This window comes from Anopheles coustani, chromosome 3 (assembly GCF_943734705.1).
Source record: "Anopheles coustani chromosome 3, idAnoCousDA_361_x.2, whole genome shotgun sequence".
NCBI classification, from domain to species: Eukaryota; Metazoa; Arthropoda; class Insecta; order Diptera; family Culicidae; genus Anopheles; species Anopheles coustani.
The window spans coordinates 31840817-31855104 of NC_071288.1; positions in this window are offsets into that span (position 1 = coordinate 31840817).

Consider the following 14288-nt stretch of genomic DNA (forward strand, 5'->3'; position numbering starts at 1 on the left):
ACCGATAGTAAATGGAACCGTTAGTGTTGGGATAGGAACAAGTTTATGATGAGAGTTATCCGGTACAGTGGGGGAGAAAATATGCGCAGAATAAGTATGCTTGTTTAAAACTTTATATGTAAACCATAAAAGCAGATCAAAATTAATTATAAAATAGTCAGACTTGTTTTCTGGTTTTGATGGCTAGGATTCGTATTGATTTTTGTTCAAACGGAAAATGCCTTTTTCTTTTGTAACTGTCTCGTAACGACTTTTGGAGAACTAATGTTTGGACTTCTTTGAGGTTATTCTTCTGAATAGGATTTTTACCAAAAGGATCCGCCAGTCAAATCAGGATGTGGACCGTTCATCCTTCGGTTCACTAACGACGGCGTCGACTCGCCGCTCGTCGTGTGCTTCGCGATCGGGACTGTGGTTGAGCTTTTTCAGCAGGTTGGTCTGGACTTTGGGCGGCTTGGCTTCGACGACGACGGGATTGGCTTCGTGGCGCCGCCCGACGGCTACTCGATCGGGCCCGGCTTCGACTACGACGTGAACGGCTTCTTGATGCTGCTCGACGACTTGCTGCTCGCGATCGGCTTCGACCTTGGCGTGCTCGAGACGCGCCCGAAGCCATTGGCATGGAGTGTTCCTCCTCGTTGATCTTCGCGTCGCCGGAAGCCGCCGCCATTCGACGGCCTCTTGATCGAGAACGGCCTCGCGAGGAACCACGACGTTGGGGCATTTCATCATGCGGGTCCATCGGAGGCGGATACATTTTACGCATCGTATGGAGAGGAAGCTGCATCGGCAACGGGGACGATGATCGAGGACGGTCGAGGGCCTCAGTTGGTTCTTCTGCGTTCGACGGCGCGTTCAGCATAATTTCAGCTTGCGGAAGCGGGATGTCGAATTCCTCTTCAATCTGTGAAAGCTGGAACAAATTCCTGGTTAGATTTCTTTACTGAAGAAAACGTACAGTAAACGGAACTCACCTCAAGTGCAGGGTCCATGCTGCTGAAAAAAAAAGATGCATTGTCCATGGTGCGGAAACTGAAAGGTTGTTGAAAAAATATTCTGAAATAAAACCAACTTCCAACAAGCAGCTTCTTCACCTGTCTAAAATTACTTCTAGCTTCAATCGAGGTTCAAGGTTAAATGCCAATGTTGCGAAGCTATTGCAAACTCCCATGAGTGCTGCGATGAATTCTGCTGGACAGCGGTTTGAGTTGCCATGGAAACAAGTTGTGCAGCAAAACAAGAAGTTTGGTTTAATGACCGCTTGAAGCGCAAAAATAATCGAATAGGACGTCAGAAACTGAATAACTCAACAGTAGTTCGAAGAAAAGTGAACTATTCTCATATAATGTTATATCCCCTGTTTGATTACATTCACCTTTCCAAACTTGTGAAAGTAAATTATGTACGTCATACTGTACAATTCCATGACAGCGTAGTTTGATGAGCGGATGATGGAGGTTATTAAATTCGATTAGATAGACGTTAGTTCCGCTTGACTGGAACTTAATGTGACTGGTTGCTCGCCCTGTTGGATTTACGTAAACTACCGCTCCTACCTGAAACTTCTCATTTGCATGCTATGTTTTCCGTAGTCCCTGCGAAGCATTAAGGAGCGTTCGTTTAATTTGTGTCCGAGTCGAAACCGTTCATCAGGAAATTAGCCTATCGCTAGATGCTATATTTGAATTGGTTTCGTAAGGTTTTGGTAATTCGAACGCACCGTTCGTCAGAATAATTTATTTTAATCATTTGCGTATTGAATGCAAAATTTTCAAAAATATATGGTTGCAGTTGTAGACATGAGCGAAGGACACAACGTTACGACATTCTCAAACAAGACAGAACAAATTTACGTTCTGTTTTTTTTGAGTTTGTAACCACGTATATTTACCACGAGCGTGCGCAAATTTACGCCTGAAGCAATCAATAAATCTTGTAAAGTAAGATTGTAAAGTTCCTGTCCATATCAATTTTACATGACTGCTAAATAATTTAGTTGCAAATTGCTCTTCATTGTTTATGTTTATCTTTTCCGTGCTGAAAAGTTGTTGAAAGGGTGAATTTGTAGCAACTCGTCAGAAACCTTCGCAAAGTAATCAACGTTAATTTATTTTTAAACAACTTTGTAAACCCCTTCGGCACGATAATAGGTTATTGTGCATAACGAAATATCCATCATTAGAAAATTATCTGAGCGAGAGAGAAAAGAGGCAACATCAATACGACCCATGGTCCATGGGAACTGAAACCGATGCTCCCTCCGTCCTTGAAAAGTTCCCACTGGGTGTGGTTTATTTTTGTGTGCGGTTAATTTTTCCACCATTCAAAAATACTTGCTTATTGTTGCTGTGCTTTTCGATTCGCCCGAATGTCAGAAAATTCGGTACCCATTTCTATGAACTGAAAATCCTTCGTTTGCAACCGCGCAATGTTTCCAAAACTGTGCTCAAGTGATGGTGCAAACGGGGGTAGCGGGTGCAATTTTTCGTCCAACAAAATGGTATTCCGAATACCCAGCTGCCTTCAGGGGAAACCGCAGGCCTTTTTTTGCGTTCGCCAAAGAAGTTTATGACGAAAGGCACTGGCAAGGAGTAACAACCGCCGGACGACCCAGCTCGCATAATGCCATTTTAATGAGTAATGGTGCTCGTTCGGTTCGAGAGTGCTTACGCCGCACAGCTACACTTATGCAGATTATTCCTCCCATGCCCCCACTTGGGCCGAACGTGTATTGCGCTTAGCCGTTGTTTCCCAATGCGAGGTTTGTGGGCCTTGGCTTTTTTATTTTTCCTATTTGTTTCGAGACTGCGTAGGCAAAAATGTGATCCATTTACTTTTCGACGGCCAGCAACGACAGCATAAAATATGTTAACAAAGTGACAAATTTGCAACTCAGATTGATTTAAATTTGGCCGTAAAAGTAAGTATCCGTTCTCCAGTCGGTTGCAGACGTGCTGCGGGCTGGGTGAGAACCAACTCGGCCAATTGGTTGAAGAATGGAAGAAAGTAACAAAGAGTGGAAAAAGAAAGCAAAACACATTTGAAACATTGGCCCATACAGTGGGAAAAAAGGAACTTACGTCACGTAGCACCCTGGACGGTGGATGTGGTTCAAGAAGGAAACATTGAAAGTGCCCACGATGGGGCACACCAGTTCGTGTCGATTGAAGGAAAACCGTCCCCGGAGCTCGGAGTGAATGTGGGAAAGAGAAAAAAAAGAAATTGGTAACATAAAAAAGCGATACATATCATATTCGTTTGGAAAACGGGGCTGCGGGCCGATACCGGGACGGGGTTTCATGCTTATAACCGGAGCTCGAGGGGTGGCACACTTAGCATTCCACGGTTCCGTTAGCGCCTTGTGCAAAGACAAAGGACTCCGGTGGGAGTCAAAAGAGAGAGAGAGAGAGAGAGGGGGAGAGAAAACAGAAACAGAAGGCAAAAAATAAAAATATCGGGTACATAAAAACATTAGCTACGATAAATCATTAAATATTTATGAACATTACGCGTGCGAGGAGAGTCTGCCGCCATCAGTGAAAGTACTGCCCTACGCACACGCTGGTAAATATGACGCCCGAAACCTATTTGCTACCAAAAGAAAACCACTCACAGATGGGGAAGGGGGAAGGCAGTGGGCGGGGCAGGGGGATCTGAGCCACCTAAACACATGGGAGACGCGAGCGAAAGAACTCGAAACTGGCGGAACAAAGAAATCAGAAAGTGAAACACAAACCTCCTCCCCCCCCTCCCCAAAAAAAGAAAAAAAAAATAGAAACGGATGAAAATAATGAAATAATGCTGGGCGTCTCCTTTAAATAAAAACAAAAAAAAAAAACCAACGCCCAGTTCTGGTGTTGAGAAAGAAAACCCGGCCACCCGGCGGTGCTGACCGAAAAATGGTGCAAATCTTCGGGCATAACAGTACGCAAACATGAGCAAATGTGATCAGGTCCGGTCGGGGTATTGGTTTTGTTTTTCCATTCTTCTCGAGACCCACTCGAGTTCGCAACGCATCGTTGGCAGTGTTGGGCTTGTGTTTTATATGAAACTCTTTTTCGCTGTCCCGTGCAGTAGGTCCTTCCCGGTATTTTGCACCCGATACCGTTCCGAAATGAGAAGTGCGTGTGGGGGTGATTTTCTTGCCTGTTTTTCAATTGCAATGCGCCAGGGTGAACATGAAAAGTGGCGAGAATTTTCCAGTAACAATTTTTGCAGTAATAAAATCTAAGAATGTAATATTACTGCTTGATACTTGGGGCAATATGGAAAATTGGAACAAGGATGGATCGACATGGATTTTACCAAGTGTAAGAGGGTTGAAAAGGTTTATTGTTTTATAAGAAACGGAATGGAAATTTAATATCCACAAACGTAAAAAAAGGACCTGAAAATTGAGAAACTTTATATTTAATAAAATACTTGGAAATCGAGACAATATTGCAAAAAATGTTTATTTTCTCAGTTTCAACTCGATGAAAATTGTTCTACGAATCTAAACTCTAAAATCTAAATCTAATCTAAATCAATAAATAAGCAGCTGCTAATGAAAACTTCCCAATAAACAAACCGATTCTGGCAAAAATTGAGGTCACTGGTATGACATTTTAAATACTATGACTAAGTCGTTGGTATTTTCAATGAGAATAAGTTGAAAAATATATTTCTTTGAGTAGTCCAACATTATTTCTACTTATAATGGGAGCGGCAGTCGAGCTTTCGAACCGAGCGGACGTGTTCTGACGGAGCTCCCGTACGAAAGAACAGAGAAACAGAGAATAACCGAAAAAAAAACCGAGTGTTCTGACGGAGCTCCCGTACGAAAGAACAGAGAAACAGAGAATAACCAAAAAAAAAAAAACCGAGTGCGCCACGAGCGAGGCCATACATACGAGGCCTGAGTACTCAGCGGCGTGTTCGATCGTGTTTGATCGTGTTTGACTGAGGAATCACGAGTCCCAGTCTGGTATAGTGCGAGTGTGTGTGCTTGTGTGCGCGTGGCAGGCGAACATCTGCACCAACGGAAATTCCCCAGACTGGAATAGTGTGCTGGCGTTGCTGAGGGCCCAAGTTGAGAGCGGATTTGAATGGCAGCTACACAACAAGCGACGCGATACTCGACCCGCCTGGCAGGGAAACCACCAGGCAACCCGCCGACAAGCAAGCTGCCGGTGCGCCCCACGCGAGTGGTTAATAAAGCTGGGTTGACGGACCCGATGTCCTCCGCAGCGCCGACCGGGAGTATAGAGGCACATTCGGCCACACCGCCAGTTTCTTCGCCGGCAAAGAGCAGCCAAGATAATGTAGAGGCAGCCGAAATCTCCCCCACAGCAGATATAATCTCTTCTTTGACTAAGAGAATAGATGGGCTGAGCGAGAGGGTGGAACTCCTGGCCAAGGAGTTAGATCATGAGCGGCAATGCCGGCAGTCGTTGGAGGCATTGCTTAGAGGGAGAGAGAACCTAAACGTGGGGGAACTGATAACCGAATCGACGGCGGCGATACAGAGGATGATCGCGGAGAGCCTTCCCCAGGCAGGAAAAGAAACTGGGAGATCCCGTGGTAGACGAGGGAGACGAAACCGAAACCGAAAACAAGGGAAAAATTCCCCCCCGGCTGCGGGGGAGCCGCGCGGTGTGGATTCCCAGCTCCAGGAGCAGTCGCAGCAGCAAGACCAACAGCAGCAGCAACAGCACTGTCAGCAGCAACAGCAACAGCAGGAACACCGGCAGCAGCAACAGCAGCAGCAACAGCCCTCGCACCAGCAGCAGAAACATGCTGTGAACAGCAGCAAGTCGAAGCAGCAAACTCGGCCCGTTCAAATAAAAGTAACGGTCCCTGAGGGTAGAACCTATTTGGATATGTACAAACAGATTCGTAGCGATCCGCTCATCAACGAGCATGTGTTGAAGGCAACCAGGGCATCAGATAACGTCCTCAGGATAAGCCTAAAGAGAAACTCGGATGGCTCAACAGCACTGGGCATTGTGCGGAAGGCACTTGGGGAAGTGGGTCAAGCCAGACTGCAGGTCCCTAGGACAGTGGCGGTTGTTTCCGGGATAGACATGCTCGCAACGCCCGAGGACACGATGACTGCCATGACTGAGGTGTTTGGTGTGACGGTTCTGCCTGAGGACATTGCGCAGTGGCGCAGCCCTAGCGGTCTTCAACGTGCCAGGATTAGCGTGCCCACTGCAACGATGGAAAACATCCGAAACGAATACGTGACGATTGGACTAACGCGTTGCGTAGTAAAAGAGCTGCCGCCAGTTCCAGTCAGTGAGCAGCGCTGCGTGAGATGCCATCATCGAGGCCACCAAGCAAGGAGCTGTACAAGCAAAGTTGACAGGACGAACCTGTGCCTTCGCTGCGGCTCAACAGCGCACAAGGCTCGGACTTGTACAGCGCCACCGAAGTGCCAAGATTGCGGCCGATCCCACATCACGGGGGATCCAGTCTGTGCATCTGGACCATCACCATGCTCCCCCTAAACGCAGACGGCAGACAGCGACCCGCGGCTAGATTGAGGGTGCTGCAGATCAATCTAGCCCGCAGTAGGACAGCACAAGATCTGCTCCTACAGACAGCGAGAGATATGAGCGTGGACGTAGTGGTGGCTTGCGAAATCTACCGCTACCCGGGTAACAATGGCAACTGGTCGGTCGATACCACAGGCAAAGCTGCAATCATTGCTACTGGAACACACCCGATTCAGCGAGTTTGGAGTGATGCCCCCGGGATAGTGGCAGCACAAATTGGCGGCGTGGTATTTGTGAGTTGCTACGCGTCCCCGAGCTTGACCATCACCGGTTTCCAATCGTTCCTTCGGGCCGTGGAAATCGAGGCTCGGGCACACCAAAACATAGTGCTAGCTGGCGACTTTAACGCGTGGCATCAGCAGTGGGGCAGCTCGCGTACCAAACCGAAAGGAGAGGAGTTGCTGGCGTTGGTTGACCACCTCGGACTTATCACGCTCAACCGCGGAAACACCCCGACCTTCTGCGGAAACGGAGCGGCGAGATCAAGTGTAGTCGACGTCACATTCGCTAGAAACCTATTGGCGCTCCCAGAAACTTGGTACGTAGTAGTCGATCGATACTCGTACAGCGACCACCGGTACATACGTTTCGACGTGCCTAGCGTCTCAGCGACTGCAGGCCCTCCACACCAACATGTACAACCAGTATACAGCAGACAACGAACGTCAGGTAACCGGTGGAAGATGCGTCAATTTCAGCCAGAGGCGTACAAGTTGGCGCTGGAGGTCACTAACTTCCCGGTGACAGCGGACTCCCCTGAGGGACTTGTGGAGGGTCTTATGCGAGCATGTGATGAGATAATGGAGCGTAACAACCTTTCTGGCTTTCACATCAGGCCACAAATGTTCTGGTGGACCCCAGAGATCGGTAGGCTTCGCGAGGAATGTCTCGCGGCCAGCGAGCGCCTACTCTCTCTCACAGACCCTGTACAAAGAGCCATCGCCACTGATCACCATAAAGAGCTAAGGAAGCAGCTGAATCGCTCCATAAAGGCCAGCAAGGACGATCAATTCAATCAGCTCATCGAAGATGTCCAGGAGAATGTTTTCGGGTCCGGGTACCGAGTAGTGATGACTCGCCTGAGAGGTTACCGTGTGCCACCCGAGAGAGACCGAGCTGTTCTGGAGAGGATTGTAGATGACCTGTTCCCGGAGCACGGATCGTTCGAGTGGCCCACACCGCAGGCTGCCGTAATGGAGGCCACCGTACGGGCGGTCACCGAGGAAGAGATTCGTGCCATCGCTACTAACTTGCCCTCCAGGAAAGCGCCAGGCTTGGACGGCATATCCAATGCGGCACTCAAAGTGGCAATTAGGGAGCATGCTGGAATCTTCCGCGACATATATCAGGAATGCTTCGACCGGGGTTTTTTCCCCGCCCCTTGGAAGCGACAGCGCCTGGTACTGCTTCAGAAACCCGGCAAACCTCCTGGCGAGTCTTCTTCCTTCCGCCCCCTGGGAATGCTGGATGGAGCAGGAAAGCTGCTGGAACGATTGATTGTTGATCGACTGAACGAGCACCTGGAAGACGTGGAGACACCTCGCCTGTCCCCCAACCAGTACGGGTTTCGCCGAGGACGCTCGACTGTGCAGGCCATTCAGCGGGTGGTAGACGCAGGAAAGCTTGCGAGGTCTCACCATGCAACGAGGAGGAATGCAGATCGATGTCTAATGGTCGTTTCTTTGGACGTCCGAAATGCCTTTAACTCTGCTAGCTGGTTGGAGATTGCCAAGGCCCTGCATGAGAGGGAAGTCCCAACTCCGATCACGCGAATACTGCAGAGTTGGCTCCAGGATCGTCAGTTAGTCTTTGACACCGATCATGGCGCGGTTGAAAGGCCGTTGTCGGCGGGGGTTCCACAGGGGTCCATCCTTGGCCCCACCCTGTGGAACTGTATGTACGACAGCGTGTTGTCGGTTAATCTACCGGAGGGGACGGAGGCAGTGGCCTATGCTGACGACATAGTGCTACTCGTCCCTGGCCCGACCCCCGAAGTCGCCTCCCGCCGAGCAACCGCAGCCACAGAAGCCGTCAACCAGTGGATGATAGCCCACCGTCTAAGTCTAGCTCCACAAAAGACGGAAGTTGTTATGGTGTCAAAGCTGAGAACAGGACATCGGAACATCCCAGTGGAGATAAACGGCCAGCGGATATCGACACAACAGGACATTAAGTATCTGGGAGTCCGGATTCACGAGCGCCTATCGTGGATTCCACACATCAGGGAGGTTGCCGAAAAAGCATCAAGGGTTTCCAACGCAGTCACGGGCCTGATGCGGAACCACAGCGGACCGAAAGATGCCAAACGGCGGCTCTTGTCCGCGGTCGTCGAGTCAACACTGCGTTATGCTGCTCCCGTGTGGCATGAGGCCGTGGAGACCACAACGGCACGCAGGATTCTATGTCGGGCCCAGCGCAAGTGCACTCTCAGGACGGCCTCTGCATTCCGCACGGTGTCGTACAAGGTGGCTGCCGTGATAGCCACCGTAGTGCCGATATGCCGCCTGGTAAAGGAAGATGAGAGGTGCTTTGCCAGGCTGCAAAGAGAAGGAAACCAGTTGAGTCCCAAGCAGGTTCGCGAGCAGGAGCGGATGACAACTCTCCAAACCCTGCAGGAGGAGTGGGACGAGAAGGCGGCCAGACCAGGTGCTTCACGCTTTGTCAGGTGGACGCATAAAGCGATCCCGGACATTATAGCCTGGATGCAGCGGAAGCATGGATGTGTTAACTTCCACCTGTGCCAGGTTCTCTCTGGACATGGATTTTTTAGAGACTACCTGTGCCGCATGGGTTTCACGCAATCCCCAGACTGTCGACGATGTCAGGGAATCCCAGAGACTGCCGAGCATGCCGTTTTTGAGTGCCCACGGTTCTCTCAAATCCGCCGGGAGTACATCAGTGGACTGGCACCAGACATGCTACAGATATTCCTTCTCCGTGGACCTGAGGAGTGGAGTAGCGTGACGGAACTCGCGACACGGATCACGTCGACCCTTCAGTCGGAGTGGAACGAGGAGCGCGCCAACCTAATGATTGCACGGCAGGGAGATGCAGCCCAGGCAGCAGGGGACACACACGCTGGAAGCTTACGGACTCGCGATAACCACCGGAATGTTCAACGCAACGAGCGGGTGGCAGCGGGCAGTGCTGAGCACGCGAGGCAACAACCATCGCAGGCCCCTCCATCCCCGGGAACCCTTGCTCGCAGAGCGGCAGTAACAGAGCGTGAACGCCGATACTATGAGCGGCTCCGGCTTCGCCAGGCCGGAGAGCAGCAGCAGCACCATCAGCAACAACAACAGTTACAGCGACAGCAACAACAGCAGCAGCAGCAGCAGCAGCAGCAGCAGCAGCAGCAGCAGCAGCAGCAGCAGCAGCAGCAGCAGCAGCAGCAGCAGCAGCAGCAGCAGCAGCAGCAGCAGCAACAACAACAGCAGCAGCAGCAGCAGCAGCAGCAGCAGCAGCAGCAGCAGCAGCAGCAGCAGCAGCAGCAGCAGCAGCAGCAGCAGCAGCAGCAGCAGCAGCAGCAGCAGCGGCGGCCACACCAGCAGCAACAGTCACCATCCGCACAAGTCTCTCGTGAAGAGCGGCGACGTCGTCGCGAGCTTCTGGAGCGCGTAAGACAGGTTGCGCTTGCCCGCGGATACTTTGAGGAGCTATTTCTACTCACGCTCCCTAATATCGACGTTGCTGGTGGCAATGACAGCTCGGGCAGCAGCAGAAGCAGCAACAGCAGCGACAGCGACGGTGAAAGCGGTGACGAGGCTGACGGCTCACGCCGACGAGCCCTCACCTCCGACGAGGACGCAGCAATCACCGAAGCCACAACTTCAGGCCGCTAGTACCCTGGACTGCTGTGGTAGAGTCGTGGTAGCGGCGCCGTTCAGCGCAAGCAGCGGGTGGATGAACCCACATTCGGACACGTCAAGCAGTGTCAGCGCAAGGGCTTAGCGCGAGCCCCAAGCGGGTCGCAGCGTTAAAGCTCCAGAAAGGAGCCAAACCCCTCCCCCAGTAACGCTTCGCGGCAATAACTGGGGGGGATGAGGGTTGCGCCCGTCAGGTGGTTTAGTCGGTAAAAATCCGGCATACGGAGTCGCGCCCGTATCTTCGGAAGATTCCCCTGACGTTAAACAAAAAAAAAAAAATCTACTTATAATGGAGATTCGTGGCACACGAGTTATGATTAGTTCAGTGTGTCCAAATTCAAATTACCTTGTTTTTTCTTTCCTGTTCTGTTTCTCAAAACAACGTGGAGCTGTTAGATAGTAAATAGACAGATAAAGTTTTTCAGTTAAAAAAAGTTATAAAATTGTGATTCATTAACAATATTTTCTGGTGCTGTACTTGTCTTTCCTTTTCATTTGAGTTTGACTGCGATAATATGAAGTTGTTTATAGAGTTTGGCTGATTGCGGCTGCGGTTGTAATAAAATAAAATAAAAGCAGTGTCATTAATCATGATACACTACATGACCAAAATAAATTTTACATAATTTATTTTTGCAAAATGTTACTGGGGTATACTGTAAATATTAACATAATTTTGCAACATTCTACAACTTCTTTCCCCACAAAATCTTGGCAGCTGCTTCCCTTCTAGAAGAACCGGATCGAAACGGCATGAATAAACTTGACCCAATTCTGGACAGTATTGCTCCTGGGAGGTTGAAGGAACTTTTCTGGCCACACTACCTTCGGACCAGAAAAAGGACGAGGCTCCGGAAACAGGTGTACGCTCAGGTGGTTGCAGTTCCGGCCCTCCTCCGGACCGGGTCGTCGAACCGTGATGACTAAACCAACAGTTGAGTTTCGAAACCGGTGGGCGGATGTTGTTGAATGTTTAATAAATGTATTTTCAATCCTATCAATTATTCAACTCAACTCCGTTCCGCCGCTGGAATTGTGTCCGGACGACATCGAGACCGCGTGCGAAGGTAGTGGTACAGATGGACGCATGTACGAGCGGAGTAGAGATGGGAAAGATGATTCTTTAAAAAGATCAGGTGCGGTGCAGTTCGCTCAGTGAGATGAACTGAACGCGTGCGGTGATTCTTCCGCACGTCCCAAGAGCGATTTTTCGTCGAATGGGTTATAGATTAAACGACAAATATTGGCCTGGTCATTATAACACCGTGAAAAATGGGATATATTGTAAGATATCACATACATTCAGAATATTTTTTACATAAATATTCGATATTAGAATATTTATTCATGATATTTCTGGATGTGATTTTAACAACCATAATTAATATCGTTGCCCACCTAAAACAGTAATTCATTCAAAATTATAGCGGTTGATACAATAACCGCTTTTTTTTTGCTATCGTTTATGTACGAACGAAAGAAAGAATGGTGTAAAGATTTGCCCCACACTTACATAGTAGGAAAGTTGATCAACCATACGAAGAATCATAACCGCACCTCTGGCGTGCGATTGAGCAGGGCTAGCCAGCTCGTTGATCAATGAATAAACCAATACCACACCGCCGGTTGGTGGAGTGTTGTCGTACACATTCATGATCAACCGTAGAACGAATCAATATCGCACCGCTGGCGTGCGGCTATAGCCTGCACGGTAGGTGACCGCACGAGGAATCAATACCGCACGTCTGACGTGCGATTGAGCAGGGCTAGGGAGCACGAAGAACGATCGTCGTGCGTAGAACCAATACCACATCGCCAGCGGGTAGCGTATTGTCTTATCCATTCTTGATCAACCGTAGAACGAATCAATATCGCACCGCTGGCGTGCGGCTATAGCCTGCACGGTAGGTGACCGCACGAGGAATCAATACCGCACGTCTGGCGTGCGGTTGAGCAGGGCTAGGGAGCACAGTGAACGATCGTACGTAGAACCTATACCACACCGCCAGCGGGTGACGTATTGTCTTACACATTCATGATCAACCGTAGAACGAATCAATATCGCACCGCTGGCGTACGGCTATAGACGGTAAGGAACCACCCCGGTGGCAAAATGATCATGCTTTCTCGTTCTGTCGGTATCAATTGTCAATTGGGCAGAACGAGAAAGCATGCTGATTTTGCCACTAGGGCATCGTCACACAGCTGGCGAGTCGTGATTTTTCCTATGTATGCATAGTCGGGACCATCGGCGTGCGGAAGAATCATTTTGGTTGATTTGAATGTGCGGTAATCGTTCGCTCAGTAGAAAGATCAGAGTGAATCATACAGTTCTGATTCAATTTGCCCATGCAGACCGAGTGAGGCCACTTCCGTTTTCGTTCATCGTGAAATGGTTTAAAAGCTTTGCAAATACTTACACGTACACAAGCATACTATTTCTGCGTCCGAGTGTCTGCCCAGAGAGGTGGGAAGTTCTTTAACTCCCATTGTTTGTATTTTTCATTCGAAAGTGGTTTCCGTTTTTCGAAATTACTACACACTAACGGGCGATGGTCATGAAATCCTTGTCTTATCTCAAGATGCTACATCAGGACTTAGCTGTTGTTGCTGGACAATAACAGTTTTCGTTTTCCCTTGTTTTTCCTTCTTCCACGAATCGAGTGCCTTTTCTTATCCAGCTAATGTACTGTCGCACCATTGTTTGCTGCTAATTATCCGTGCGCAGGGTCTTCTGGATGTGTTTCTTGAGGGGAACGCGCATTCTTTTTTGTTTTTAATTTGCTCGAAGTACAAAGGTCATTCACCGGGTGTATCTGATACCGACGGTCTCATGGACAACTCGGGAACGGTTCCACGGATACGCCGAAATCTTTCAACCGATCACAACGATCTAGCGGACCTAGAAGCGGTTCAGTTCCTTGCCTCCGGAAACTCCTCCGAAGAAAAACACGCTGCACAACGATGCTCAGCGGAAACCGGGGAAACTGTGGGACACGCCGGTCCATGGAACGCTCCTGGTCATGGCCAAGGGAGTTTTTTTTGCATCTCAACCCTCGGCCGTTATGATGAGTTACGAAACTATAGACCCGGGCACCCTTCGCACGGTTCGCTGGAGCTTTCCGCTTTCGATTCGTTACGCTCCGTTCCGTCCGCTCCGGAACTCATTATTTTGCATTCGTCCAACTTTCGGGGACGCTGGGACAGCGGCACAACGTCACACAACACGCACACACATACACACATTCATTCAAAAGAGCATTGCACAGCTCGGCCGAGGGTTTATGCGCGCTTACTCCATTGATCCGGGTTGGCTTGCTGGAAGTCTGAATGGGAGGGAAAAACCAAAGATCTGAAAAAGACCTTTAGACGAGGCAAGATTACAGATCTTCGGATGCTTAAGAAAGAAAAACCCAGGATGCAGATCGTCAGGATGCCACGCACCCGACCCCGGAAGCCTATCTTGGAAAAAACGTATTCCATCTTTTCTGGTTATGCTTGTTTTCTCTCTCTCTCTCTCTCTCTCTCTCTCTCTCTCTACCCTCCCCCCCCATCCCTCTGGCTAACCTTGCCACTGAAAATAATCCCAAATGGAAATGGTCTATACCCATCCGGCCACCTTCTCGCTCCAACCAACCTCCTTCCACCACGTAGGCTCATGTTTTTGATCATCTCGCTAAGGCCAAACCAAACCAACGCCCTCCCACGCACATCCATGGCGGGCAGGATGTTTTATTCATGGATCAGTGCACCGGCGTCGCGTTGCTTGGGGAAAGCTTGGTGCGCCTCCAAATTACCCACACTCCGACGCAGGGCGTTTCGTTCCCTCGATGTTGATTCTCCGTTCTTCGCCCGGAAAGCATGTTGTCTTTGCGTTAGTCGT